The sequence below is a fragment of the Triturus cristatus genome, chromosome 2_1 (genome assembly GCF_964204655.1).
Source record: "Triturus cristatus chromosome 2_1, aTriCri1.1, whole genome shotgun sequence".
In the NCBI taxonomy this organism is placed as follows: Eukaryota; Metazoa; Chordata; class Amphibia; order Caudata; family Salamandridae; genus Triturus; species Triturus cristatus.
In genome coordinates, this window is record NC_140581.1 from 918,746,933 (window position 1) to 918,761,805 (window position 14,873).

Below are 14,873 nucleotides of genomic sequence, written 5' to 3' on the forward strand. Positions count from 1 at the left end.
CCTAATTTTGCAAGAATTCAGTGGGGAGCCTCAGGGGATATTACCCCCGAGTTCCCGGTTGAGCGAGGAGTGCGCCAAGGCTGTGCCATGGCACCCACGCTCTTCTCCCTGTACATCAATGGAATAGTAGATTATATGCAACGAGTCAACACCGATGCTCCCAAGTTGGCTGGAGTGATCACTCCAATATTGATGTTTGCTGACGATACTCTTATCGTATCCAAAACCCCGAGTGGTATGCAAAGGGCATTGTTAGTTTTTGATGAGTTTTGTAGGAATCATGGCCTAGAGGTGAACGTCACTAAGACAAAACTTATGGCCTTCAACCCGCACCCAAGTTATAGAGCAGGAAACTTTATTATGAATGGGCAAATACTCGAGGAAGTTAAAAATTTAGTCTATTTGGGCATGCATGTGACACATGATAATAAGTGGAATAGACATTTGGAAATGTCTACACTGAAATTCAGGCAGATAACTGGAACTCTGATTAGTGAACATAAAAAATCCTACACCAAGCCCATTAAACCAGTGCTTCAAGTATATGAGGCTAAGGCCTTAAGCTCAGTGTTGTATGGGGCCGAGCTATGGGGTTTCGACGCATTGTCATCTTTAGTAGTCGTTGAAAACAAGTTTTACCGTAACATAGCTGGTCTCCCGCAGAGCACGCCCTTGGTACCTCTACGCTACGATCTAGGTAGGAAGGCTATCAAGGATTTAGCCAAACTCCGCCCGGTCTTATACTGGAGGAGACTCTGGACCACCCCGGAGCTCCATTCATATGCAATGGGCCTTATGGATGTAATACAGGCCGATACGTTCCATAAGATTGGGTGGCTGAGGAACCTCCGGGAAATTTTGATAGACCTGGGGTTGGAGGGGCTATGGAGTGACCCAGTGGCTGCCGTCTTCCCCCAGAAGAGATACCTGAAAAAGCTCTATTGGGAATGGGTAAACCACCGGGTCTGGAGTGACTCTGTCTCCCCCACGATGACTAGCCGATTCTTGGAGGAGAAGGTTTCCCCTGTTTTCGAACCCTACTGGGATTTGATCACCCAACCCAGAGATAGGAAACTTTATTTCCAACTTAGAGCTGGCTCTCTTCCACTCAGGGCCCTTACTAACGGGTGGTTTGGAGTAAGTGTAGGAACTTGTCCCGTTTGTGGCCTCCATGAAGAAACAATTGCCCATTTCCTGTTTGTCTGCCCTGCATATGCTAACCCTAGACGAACATGGCTGTCCCCATTGTTTAAAGCCTTGGCCACAAGGAGTTCTGCCGTTGCCCTAAGACTTCTATGCACAAGTACCCTCCCAGTTCTCTCAATTGCCCTAGCTAAATACCTGGGTTGGGCTTGGTCCTTAAGGCTTAAGGCCCTTAGGGAAACTCCGGGAACACCCCCGTAGGGCTTCTTGGGATGTTGGTTGTAAATCCCCTTGTATGAATAGAAGTATTATTCTGAATTGTATTAAATTTTCATCTTTAGTCTGTCGACATGTTTAATTCTTGTCTTAACTGCAACTTTTAGATATTTAATGGATGATTTTATGTATTTTAGAGGAAATTGACTTGTGATACTTTTGTGTTTTTACATGTTTGTGTCTTGTATGAATTGTTTTAAAATTCGAATAAAGACTATGATGATGATGATGATGATGATTACCAGTAAGTAATAGGCTCATTATGCTCCTTGAACTGAATGGTGCTGTAGTTCATATCTAACCTAATTGTTTATTTTAAACTATTTCTTTTGTAAAGAGAAAGCTATAGTCAACTTAATGGTACACAAATTGTGTGAAGAGTGAGTTGACATTGCTGGAAATCAGCGCATGAACTGGAGGCCACAGCTATTCAAAGCAAGCGCTGAAACTCCTGCTCTATTCTAGCATGCTTTCCAAGTCAAAGTTCTAATGTAGATCTCAGGGTGCACTGTGTCCTCAATGAAGATACTGCGTTCCCCAATAAACGCAGGTCAGTGTGCTACCACATGATTTTGATATTATGCTGCCCAGTTTTCAGAGGATGCAATTTGCAACTTTGGTGATGGTCTAAATTGTCTTGTAACAATTAGCAGAACGGAACATACTTTAGTGCCACCACACTTCGCTTCATTCTCCAATGACTCTCGTTTAGTCCGTAGGTGGGGGTTAAAAATTGATCACGTTTTTGCCTTGTTCAAACAAGTAATAATATTTTTAAACAAACGATCTGAAAATTGATCAGGGAGCTCTCTTGCAGAAGAACACATTTGTTTTTAGGAAGTACCATAAAAGGGTGAGAGTGATGTTTCCCACACGTGTATAAAAATATTTGTATTTCTTGCCGTCGGTAGTTCTGACAATTGAAGTTTGTGGTGGCTACGTATACAACTCTTTTACGCTGACCAGTGAATCAAGAAGGGGCAACATTTGTTGTTTGTTAAATTGCAATGGCTTAGGGTTAGTTAAGAGAACTCCGCGCATTGTGAACACTAATATGTGAATTGCCTCCACCATATGGATAGAATGGTGGAGGGAATTCAGGGCATTCTTTATATTAAGATTGGGTATGTTCTCTTCTTCTTGGGTCAAACGAACGTGGAAGTCAATTGCAACATTTCTGCCTTTGTGTTATTAATCAGGTTATAAGATTTGCTATGTTGTACTCGAAGTAGACAAGTGGATGTCGCCGCTCTTCAACGCCATTTTAGGCAGGTCAAAATATCTGTCTACCAATTCCTGCTTGCCGATAGGGTACAACGCAGATTAGTTAATAAGGTAAATAAAAGCTCATTGAACAGATAAGAGCAACAAGGTATTATAGAGGAACAATTATTGGGATTGTGTCATTGTATGTGACAATGCTAGATCTGTGGGTATGTGCCTGACAGACCTTAAAATTGTATTTGATTTGCACTTTTGGTTATTGTGTTGGTGAGCACTGTATGGGACTATAAAATTGTGTATGCATGTGCAAGTATGTGTTTGTGATGAATGAGAGAGTCTGTTAGTGTGTTTGTAGGGTGAAGCTTCTGGCTGAAATACAAGTTTAACCATTTTTTTTAACCATTGTGATATTCTGTCAGGATTTGTAAAATTTGATTTGTGCCAAAGCAGCTTCAGGGGCTGTTCCTCAACCGCGGTGGTTGGAGCCTTTTGTCACTGATATCCCAGTGTCTGACCTCTTATAGTACTGCAAACTGGGCACCAACGGCGCCTTTCAGCACTTGACTCTCAGGGCAGCGGCAGTCAAAGGCTTCTCAGGTGGTAGCCTGCATAGTAGCGACTCAGAACCCAAAGAGCTATGCAACAGAGCAGCAAAGACAATGAATGATGTCAAGCCCTTGCTTTTCCATATAGAAAAGAGAGGTTCTTTTATTAATTTCCAAAACCATGACAGTACAAAAAGTACGGTCAGTCAGGCACTGAGATTTAATATGGGTACTAAGGGGTAATAATCTCACAGAACATGACTAAGTGACTTCATGGCACAGGAGCTTGCAGTTTAGTCATGCCTCCCTATTAACCTCTTCTGTGCCCATGACGAGATAGTCTCGTCATGGAGCACGGTCGCGCTGTGCCCCTGACGAGACTATCTCGTCATGAAACCCGCCCACTAAGGAAACGCCCGGCACAGGAGGGGGAAAGGGCGTGGCACCGAAGGGGTTAAAAAGTTATACAAAATACCCATTCAGTTTAAAAGTAGAGGCAGAGTCAATGATCAAGGTCACTTGGTTACTTTACCTAAAGTATGGACACTTAGGAATCTTGAGCATGGGCACAACAGACAACAACAACCTGAGCTGTCCTGTTTGCGGTTCTAGCAGCTGCATGGTCGGGCATCCCCTCCTCCTTTTCCCAGTGTCAGCCGAGGAATACGGTAGCTCGGGAAAGCGCAGTACAGGCTCAGTAGCGCCCTCCAGCTAAGCAACAAGATGCCCCTCTACTGCTGATGGTCACAGATCCTTGGGCCATAGTCTGTCTGCTCCTGTCAACAAGTTGCAACATTGCAAGCACGCTGATGGTCATGCTCTGAGGGTATTAACTGGGTAGCGATACAAATCATGGTCAGGGAATGTGCAGTTAGGCCGTGAGATACACTCCTTGACGCAGATCGGTACTGGTTACACTCCTTTGATTAAGTCTACTCTTCTGTGTTGTTTCCACTCCAAGCACAGCAGCTGGGCTTCTCTTCCTGGATCTGTCATCTCACTGCAGGGGTGAGCACCTCTTACCCTCTCTCAGCAGGCCAGACAGGTTCCCAGTTGTCTGGCATATCCCATCTCTTCCAGCAAGATGATGCAAACTTCAGGTGATTGACTGTCAAGGACATCAGTCCTGCCTCTCAGTAGTACTTTGAGAACTCTGCTGAGCATGTTCTCCCTTGTCCAAGAAGAACTTGGAACTGGAAACAAATGACATAATGTGGATCCTACTCTTATAATCATTTTACAGACATCGAATGTTGATTCGACTGTCAAAATCCTGGAACCAGTTTGAGACAGTTACTTTTGAAACATACAAATATACCGTCTCCTTCTGAAGATAAGACTGACTTCTTGAAGGAGCTCTCTCTCACAACAGGAAGCGAAAATGCTGTCACCAAATTGGAACACCCAAAACATAAGCACAATGAAGTGTGTAGACACTGTACCTGCCGGTCATTAGCCTTCTGGAGTAGCAATCTGAGGAGAGACAAATGTTCAGCCTCTGCCCAGGCGATTCCCTCTGTGCAACGAATGAGAGCCCCTTCCTCACCTACCCACACCCAACATCAGCCAAATGATAGTATTCAGGAAGGGTAATCAAGCGGCACTTGCAAACATGGGCCACTGCTACATTTCTGAAGCAGCTGTGTCTCAATCTTCCCATACTTGAGTGTCTGAGGCTTCTCCCCTCTACTCTTGAATGTGAGCAATACGCCATGTCTGGCTGGTGAGGTTGTATGACAAACTCCAGCTTATGCTGCTCCACCAGACGTATCCAAAATAAATCCCTCTGTATCTGAGACAATACACTCACAAAAACATCTAGTCCTGCTACCAGTCACCTAACCACTGCATGCACCATGTAGGGTCTTGGCATTACTATCATGTAGTACTTTAGTCGAGTTGGGCTTGTCTCCACCACACTCATATCTATACATCAAAATGGTCTGTTTATGATATACTGTCACCATCACTTACATTTTATGTCCCAGCATATGGATAGGAGTCATACTAAGAAGAGAGTGCACTTTGTGCCCCTCTCAAGACCTCAGAGCCAGGACCTGGTTAGTTACAAGGCCTATTGTATGTGCTGGGCCAACAATTGTTAGGATAGCAGATAACTTCGGGCTGAGGTCACCCAGTGCAGGGATGCACATCTGTATTACCATGCAGAAGACATTTCCATCCTAATATTTTGTGTGTGTGTCGCTATTGTATGAGTGATGTGTGTGACTCAGAGTATGGAGTTGCAGGTTGCCTCTGTGCACTCTGTCTTGGCTGAATATTTCACAATAGCTTCACATATTATTTGCAGGAGGAAATTGCTGTCTTTAGGAAACAATCAAAGACCCACTTTTTCCGCACATCCCATCAGCTATGAATAGACTGGAAACAGATCACTTTACTGCTGTTGAATGCTCCAGTGTGCTCTAGGGAGGTTTTAGTGCTGTTGAAATGCTCTTAACATAACATACCACAGGTTCGTGGTTTAAATATAAATGTTAGACAATAATGTCACAACCAGAGTCCATTTATAGACCTTGGAATTGAAATGTTCTTTCTTCTCCCCTCCTCTTTCATCAGTAAATGCCTGTGTGCGCTGCAAGATGAGAGACTCATCAAAAACTAAAGATTCTGCAATTAAAATGCCTATCTAGATTTGCCCACCATTACAATGAAAGTGTTTGTATCTACATTACAGCTATTATGTGCATCGGAAAATCCCATCTGGGCGGTGCTCGATGCTGAGAAAGCAGTTGTTAAGAGTATGAGATGCACGGCTCAGCATTCAAAACCACTTTATCCTTCTCTGAAAAGGATGGCTCATCTCAGGCAGATCTATAGTCATAAAATAGTCATATGAAAGCATTGTGAAGAGTGCATGGTGGAAACGACTTCACGGTAAGTGTATGTTTTATCGCATAACCTGCATTAGATTGCACACGTTTTTACGTTTCGCCTGAGACATTACAGGCGCTGTTGCTTGTGAATCTATTGTTCCTTAAAAAATGCAAAAAGTTCAGAGCCTAACCATTACTTACCATTGGCTGGCTTCTTCGTCACACTCATTTCTTTTGTCAGCAGCAGGTAGTTTCATCTTGTCATCTCGCTCCATACTGCTTTGAGAGGATTTAGGTTTCACCTTCCTTAGATTACACACACACGCACACACACGCACACACACACACACACTAGCCTCAAAGATTCCAAAGGTACCATGATGTGTGAAAATAAAGCATGAGAGCTGGTTAAGACTGCAAGAACCAGGATGTGATAAGTAGGTGGGCTCAAAGCAGAAAACATCTTGGGACATTGCTCCACAGTACATCAAGACACTTAGCTATCTTTGGTACAGCGACACTAGGGCACATGGGTGCGATGGACACTCTGCACCCCAATTATGCCTCTTTTAAGTATTGCCTAAGACAGCACAATCAATGTCTGTCGTGAGACATTTTGTTACGTTACAGTGTTTAAGAAAAATAATTTTTAGTCATACTGCACAGCAGCACCACAGCTCTACATCATGGCTAAAATCATTGCCAAAACCAATAGCCCTCCTAGGCTAGGCCTATTGGCTTTGCCAATGCTTGTTTAAAATATGTATGTATTAATACACAGGATACATGCACAGTACTTCTTAACAGGATCTCAATTGGTTCATCTTCTTCCTGGTATTGTGTCGTGGCAGGTGTGGCTTTGTGGTGTGCTCGGCTCAGGAACCATCTTTCGATTGCCCCAGGTATTTTGATGATTCGGCCTGGAAGTGGATGAAAAATATAGACCTTCTGATGGGCTGGTGGTAGAAGAATGGTGTGCACAGTGAGGGGAAAATTCATGCCATGATGATGGAGCAGGACTGGATTTTGAGAAGTCGGGTAGGTCAGTGTGCGTACTGGTGGATGGACTTGAAGGCAGTGAGGTGGTTCAAGTGAAGGTGCTCCTACTTCTGGTTTCCAGTGAGTGCCTGGCTGTTGGAGGGATTTCTTTCTTTCTTTTTTTTCCCCATGCCGACAAATGACTGCAGATGGGATTTTTATTTTTCAGAATCTGCTCCTTTTCCATCCAGACTATAGCACCACCTGTTCCCTGATTGTCCTTCGTCAGTGTCACAGGTTTAGGGAACATCAAGAGTTGGGAGGTAGGCCAGAAAGCTTTTGCCATTGTGCACCTGCTTGGTCCTCCATCGGGAGAGCATCAGTTTTATAAACATGCCACTGAGATCCCACCCAGTGTACAGAAACGTAGTAGTCGCGAGGGGGCATACCAAACTCCATTAGCCAGCCACTTAAATTGTCCTTCCTATCAGACCTTGTCAAAATTCATAAAACATGCTCACTAACAGGAGCTGAGGGATATTTTTCAGGAATTCAGACGTGTTCACGAGAAGACATCCCCAAAAAATAGTTTCATTAGGAAAAGTATTGTCATATATCAGTTTTTTCCTCAATATTCATAATCATTAAAGATCCTCAGGATCATTTAACATCACAATAATACATAACATTATCTGATCCTTGTCTATTTAATCATACCATCAGTCGAACTGCACACACTTGTACTGTCAGGTTGGTGATGAAATACATTTACAACAAAGGAGGAAAACAAAATCAGAAATGTATTAAAAGGATAATAAAGAAAAAGAGCAACAGCATAGACTCTGGCTTTTTGGACAGCGGAATGGCAGCAAGTGGAAAACAGTCAATTCAAGATGACTCCAAATAAAAGGGTTAAAACAACATTTGTTTCCATATTTATTTATTACTATATATTTTTTATTATATATAGTCTACGAATGGTTCATGGGGTAAGAAGGGAAAAATGGTGGAAACACTTTTGTATTTGTTCTTTTTTTGGTACTTTTTAATTGTTTTTAATTGTGCATATTAAATTATTTTAGAATATATATGATTTTAATATTGTTTTATAATATATTTTTAGCTAACTGCTTTTATGTTGTTTTGAATGCATGTACCTTTTTATGTATAAATTGTTTATCAGTTTGCAATTTAGTTATTATTATTACTAGTTATAATTTTGGAATTTATCTGTTTAAAAACAAATAGTGATAATTTGGTTTTAAAGTGAATTTTGTTTAAAATCTATGACTTTCCCCAATGTGGTTACATTTGGATTGGAAAGGGGGTGTGGCTAGCCACTGATGAAAATGGACGTTAGCCAGGAGAACTCCAAGGCTGCCCTGGAGGAGTCCCCTGTAATTGATCCTTTTATTCTGCAGAAATGTGCTAGTTCTCAGGGGGTTCCGAAGCTTTGACCCCCCTGCAAGCCTGTGGCAAGCTCAAAACCCAACCACGCCGCACCACTAGTTCCTTTTGGGGTGACAGTCACTCTGCAAGTTGGGAGTGTGGGTAGTTCAGAACCCGCAATGCAAGATAGTGGGCTGGGGGCTGTTCTGGGGAAGTACCTATTGGTTCTTGTTTATGGAAGCTTCAGCAATACAAGGCTTCTCCCTTATAATGGAGGGGCAGAGACTAGGGGTTTTCAAGACAGTTTGAGAGGGGTTTGGAGAGGAGGTAGCCGGCAGGGTGGCACAGGAAGGAATCCCGGTACGATTGCAATGATTGGGACACACCCTACACCTTACGTAATTTGAGTGCGTGGTCCTGGAACGTAAATGGGCAAGGCAGTAACATCAAACGCACACTAGTCCTGCAACACTTAAGACGTCATGGGCCCGACATAGTACTGATACTGGAGATGCATCTCTGGGGTAACCACTGCAGAGCCCTAGATAGGCTTGTCTATAAATTGAAGGCTCATGATGGGTACATGAACGACTCCAGAGGAGTGGGCATCCTTATCAAAAGATCAGTACCCTTCACTCCTCACCGAGTGTAGCACGATATGCATGGTCGCTTGTGGCGCTCAATGGGACTTGGGATGGTGTCGCACTTAATTTGTGCTTGGTGTATGTCCTGCCAAGACTCCATAGTATGACTTTTCCTGACCTGGGGGAGTTGCTGTTGACGTTGTCCTCCTGGATTCTGGTGGCTGGGGGAGACATGAATGCAGTCATGGATGCTGGGTCTGACAGAGCAAGTGGAGTTGCTGAAGGGTTGGGGGACGGGCCCCTGTCTCAATTTGTGGCTGCAAAGGATCAGGTAGACATGTGGTGGGAGCTCAACCCTCAACAGTGCCAATACACGTATTTACCCCCGCACAGGAGTTTCTCTGGGATAGACTATATTTTCTTGCTTCAGGTCCAGGTGCTTCGGTTTAGGTACGCGATACACTTTGAGAGGGGTATATAAGACCATTCTCTGGTAGGGGTCCAACTCCTCTGCCCGATCCAAGACTTTCAAATGCCCCCGACACTAGACACCTGGTATCTGAGGGACAGGACAACGGGAGACAAACTGCATGAATGTGTGGAGTTGTACTTCAAAGAATACCAGACTTCGGTCGGGTCAGTGATCACCCTCTGGGAGGCATTCAAGTCTGTGATCAGAGGGGGGCTCAGGCACTAATTAGGGGGAAGAAGAAAGAACTTGACTGGAATGCTCGGCCATCAAGAAGGAAATAGAAGAATTGGAGGGGCGGGCATGAAACTTGGGGAGGTCGGAGAACTTCCATAGATTACAGCTTTGCCAGCAACCTGCGGGCTTTGATGGAAGCCCTGGCACGCAAGCACACACTGGCGATCAGCATCACCTATATGATGTGGGGGATAAAGAATGTAAACTCTTGGCATGGCTTGACAAGCGTGACAAAGAAAGATACTTGGGTACTTGAGTTGGCAGGGTATGCCCAGACGTGGGTCCCTTGCTCACTTTGCCACTGGATTCAAGCTATCCTGGCTGATGAGGGCTGTTAGCCCTAACCAGTCCCAGGATGCTTGTTTCAGGTCCATGGAAGACATGGCTTGGCAGTTCGGGCTGGACTGTTCCCATGAGGCACAGAGTCAAGACTGATTTGCATATTACTCTGTCTGAACTGGGGTGGCGAAGTGAGCTAAAGAACGTTGATGGATTCAACCCAGATCTGTGACTGGGTGTGAGTGTCTGAAAAGTTTCAGCACTTCATCCATCATCTCCTTGTGTTTGCTGTGTTCGCCCTAAGTTGGCAGGGTATGCCCAGACGTGGGTCCCTTGCTCACTTTGCCACTGGTTTCAAGCTAGCCTGGCTGATGAGGGCTGTTAGCCCAAAACCGGTCCCAGGATGCTTGTTATGGTCCAGGGAACACAAGGCTTGGCAGTTCGGGCTGGACTGTTCCCATGAGGCACAGGGTCAAGATTGATTTGCATATAGCTGTGTCTGAACCAGGGTGGCGAAGTGAGCTAAAGAACAATGGTGGATTCAACCCCGATCTGTGACTGGGGGTGAGTGTCTGAAAAGTTTCAGTGCTTCGTCCATCATCTCCTTCTGTTTACTTGAAATATGCAACCGGGTATACTCATGCAGCAAATGCAGGCATAGCGGAGGCCTTTGCCGCCTCCTATAAGACCCTCTACGCGTCTAAGACCTCCATGATGGGTGCGGATTGCACTGACCTCCTTAAGGATGTCCACCTTTAAGTAATAACTCGAGAAGATGGTGATACCTTGGAGGCCGACCTGACAGAAGAGGAGCTGGTGCAAGTATTGTGCTTGCTCCAGCACGAGAAGGCATCGGGTCCTAGTGGCCTGCCGGTTGAGCTGTTCAAGGGGCTGGCAGACATCCCAACCAAACCTATGCTTGCAATGGTCCTGGAAGCGAGTAAGGAGGGCTGCCTCCCTGAAGACCAGAGAACAGCGACTATAGTTATAATACACAAAGGGGACAAGCTGCCGACGGACTGTGGGTCCTAAAGACCGATCTCCCTACTGAACGTGGAGGCCAAGGTATTGGCTAAGGCCCTGGTGACTCGACTGCGAGGGGTCATTTCCTCGATCATTCATTCATCCTGACCTGTCGGGCTTTATGCCCAATAGAAGTACCTGGCTTAACCTCAGATGACTGTATGGAGTGCTTCACATGACAGACTTACAAACAAAGGAAAAGGTGGTCTTAATGGTCCTGGATGCCAGAATGACTTTAGACTCTGTTGAATGGAACTATATGTTTGCGTTGCTGGTGAGGCTGGGCTTTAGGCCGAAGTTCTGTGTGTGGGTCAGACTACTTTACCAAGGTTTCATGGCCAGGGTGTGTGTGCACAGCGTGATGTCCCATAGCTGTGAGCTGCAGAGGGGCACTCACCTGGACTACCCGCTTTCTCCCAGGATGTTTGCCCTGATGCTCGAGCCCTTGGTGGCATTAATCCACCAGGATTGCTTGATATAGGGCATCGGGGCAACCAAGGGGTGGGAGGAGCGGATTTCCCTCTATGCTGATGATGTTCTCCTTTATGTCACGCACCCCCACTTCTCAATAGACAGGTATTTCACATCTTTGGGAACCCATCGAGTTACAAGATCAATTGGTCCAAGCCAATGATATACCCATTATAAGGGGTGACCCCTCACCTGTCGGGCTGCAGTGGTTCCAGATGAGTTCCGGAATCTGTGTTTTTTCTGTGGGAATATATCTCCCCAATTAGAGAGGCTCAAGGGGGACGTGACACATTGGGCAGCCTGCTGCTGACATTGATGGGAAGAGCGGCCCTGTCCAAAATGATGGGCCTGCCGCAATTCCTTTATGTCATGCAGAGCACGCCTTACAGAATCCCTCTGCAAGTCTTTAAGAGAATAGGCCAAGTGGTCCATCGGTCAATATGGCAGTGGGTCCCTAGAAAAGCAGTGGGGAGTCTACGATGGGGGGTTGGCAATTCTGGATATCTTGAAATGTTACTGGGCCTCACAGCTCCTTGTGATCAATGATTGGGACTTCAAGGATCACAAAGTTTTGCCAACTTACGACTCTACTTGGAGCACAAAGTTCGGCAAAAACTTAGTGGACTGCCATGTAGTGGAGTTTACCCGCACTCACCCCAACTTTTGGCGCAAAAAAAAACAGAGCGGCGAGGCACTCACTCACAAGAGCAGACTCTTTTAAGAAGGCAGCTTACTCTTTCACCTTAAATTCATATATTTTCAGCTTTTGTTTTTAATGATCCTAAAATAACCTTCACATGATAGAAGTCGGATAATGTAAGAGCATTTCCTTGATGTTGGATGACTGGAGGATGAATGAAGCTGCGTCTTTCTTACCTCTGAACCTCAGCCAGCACAGCGCTGTCCCTCTGCGGAGATTTTCACTTTCAGTACCCACAGCGTGGAGACTTCTGGAGCCTGCACTGCTTGTGACTGGCATGCTGTATTTATCAGGACACCTGCACTTGGTCTGCTGGAGGAAGCGAGCTAGCACTTCCCATTAGAGGACAACCCTTAGTAATGACTGACTAGTATGCTGATCTTGTACATACTGTTGTATGTTTCAAGCCTGTGTTTATTTTCCTATTCTGACTCTGAACATACGCAGGTAGAGCTTTGCAGGCAAACAGCACCAAGGCCTTCTGTGTGGCAGGAGACAGGCAGGTACGTGTGAGTTTTCAGCAAGGCTGCTCTAGTGCTACCTACAGGAGGAGGCGGCTGTCCAAAGAGAAATAAGAAAGTGACTCTGGAGGTGGGAGCTGCTACTGCCGGGGAAAAAAAGCTCAATTCCCAGGCTGTTGGTGCCTGTCTCTTTCCTGCTAAAAGCGCCCACTTCCCCTTTGCAGGCACTGTGGGTCAGTACAAATTCCCAGCATGCCTTGCTTGACAAGCCGGCATCGGTACTTCCGGCATGCATTTGTGATCGCCTGGATGTGCGAAGGCTTGTGTTGCTGCTGAGTTGAGCTATATGGCAGCCGCAGCTGGAGTAGAGTTTTAGTGGGCACAGAGGTAATACCAAATGCTCACCTTGTTATTGTTGCCTTAGTCGAGTATCTTCATGTAATCATGCTCTCTGAGCAGTAGATTTTAATTGGCAGCTCACCAGTGGTTCATGTGGGCTATTTTTTTTATTGCTTGTTGCATAAATTGCACATCATGTGTTCTTGAGGCTACACTCCAACATCATATCAGCTCTTAATAGATTTTACAACTCATATTATGTGTTGCGAGCCCCCGTAAAGCCATTCCTGTAGACTAGGAAGTGCGGCATAAGACCTCATAGAAAACCATGTACCTTCCCACTTCCATGTCCTGTTTTACACCATACATGTGACATTTATTGGACCGGACTGCATAATTCTGCCACAACTGGAACTCCACGGAATTTCCCTGAGTTTTTAGATAACTTTACAGAATTCCGTGGAATTGAACTCTGCAAGTTCCGCCTACCCCTACAATGTACCCCATGAGCGTAGGCCTGTGGATTTCTTTGTTTCTCATGTTTTGCTCTATATGATTGTCTGGTTGAACAAATTTCAATCGCAGGACAATGTCTTTGGGAAATTGGATTTTATGTTTGAGTCTGTCATCAATGATTAACATGTGGGGTGCCATGTGTCAAGAGTGGAGGGCTGAGTCTAGTTGCTGGAACACGTAATATCAGGTCTCTTTACTGAATGCTTATAACATACTCATTGGGACTGTCCAGGGTATTAGCACACCAACATCAGTTTAGAGCACACATAATTTACCTCCAGGAGAAGCACTTCACCATGTTTAAAGACCAGAAGGTATGCAAAAAATGGAGGGGTCAGCTTTTTCACACCTCATGCTCCGCTTAAGCTAGGGAATCTGTGATTTGAGTGTGGGCGGGAGTCCCCTTCCTGGTCCAGAAATCCAGAACGAACACCCAAGGTCGCAACGTACTGCTACGTGGTTCCGTGAATAGAGCACAGATTCTGCTAGGATGCATTTATGCACCAAATCACGAACAAGACATGTTTTTATCCCATTTATCTGTGATGCTGGCAGATTGGGCGGACCTCCCCTGGGTGCCTGGGAGGAGATTCCAATGCAGTGATGGGCGCTATTTTAGGCTCGCCTCTCCCAGTGCGTGCCTGACCCAACAGGTCAAGGCCTTATGGAAGTGGTTGATGGGCTGGGACCTTGGTGATGTCAGGTGCATTCGCAATGTATGTTTGAGAGAATACTCATTTTATTCCCCCCCACATACACTACATTCCCACCTCAACAGGTTTCTCGGTACTTCCTCTCTACAACCTCAGTTTGCCCATGCCACATACCTTGGTGAGACACTATCAGACCATAACCCGCTAAAGATCACACTGTCATGGGACCAGGTTCTGCCTCTGATCCCCACATGGCACCTTCAACCACTGCTGCTTGAAGATTTGGTGGTCTGAGACACACTGGCAACTACCATTGACTCATATTTCACGGACAAGTGATTTATGCAGAACTTCTGGAATGCCTCCTGCTCATAGACCACAGAAATTACACCCAGAGGACACATACAGAACCGGATAAGTCAGGCACTATTCTCGTCTGCTTGATTAAACCCAAACTGTTGCATACGCCTACCTGTGCCTTCCCTCCTGAATACATACACCGTGACACAGCCCAGTTACAACACAATTAGAAATCAATAATGCATTTTGGGACTGTTGTACTGATTGATACACCGCTCCACCCTCCGCTGATCCATCTGAAATAACCTCCTACCTAAGTCAGTTAACGCTCCCCAGGTAGCGGCGACCGATCGTGAAGCTCTTGGAGGTCCCAAATCCTTATGAGATATGAGGAGCCATCAAGTAACTGGCTCGTAATAAAACACCGGGCACTGACAGACTAACGGTGG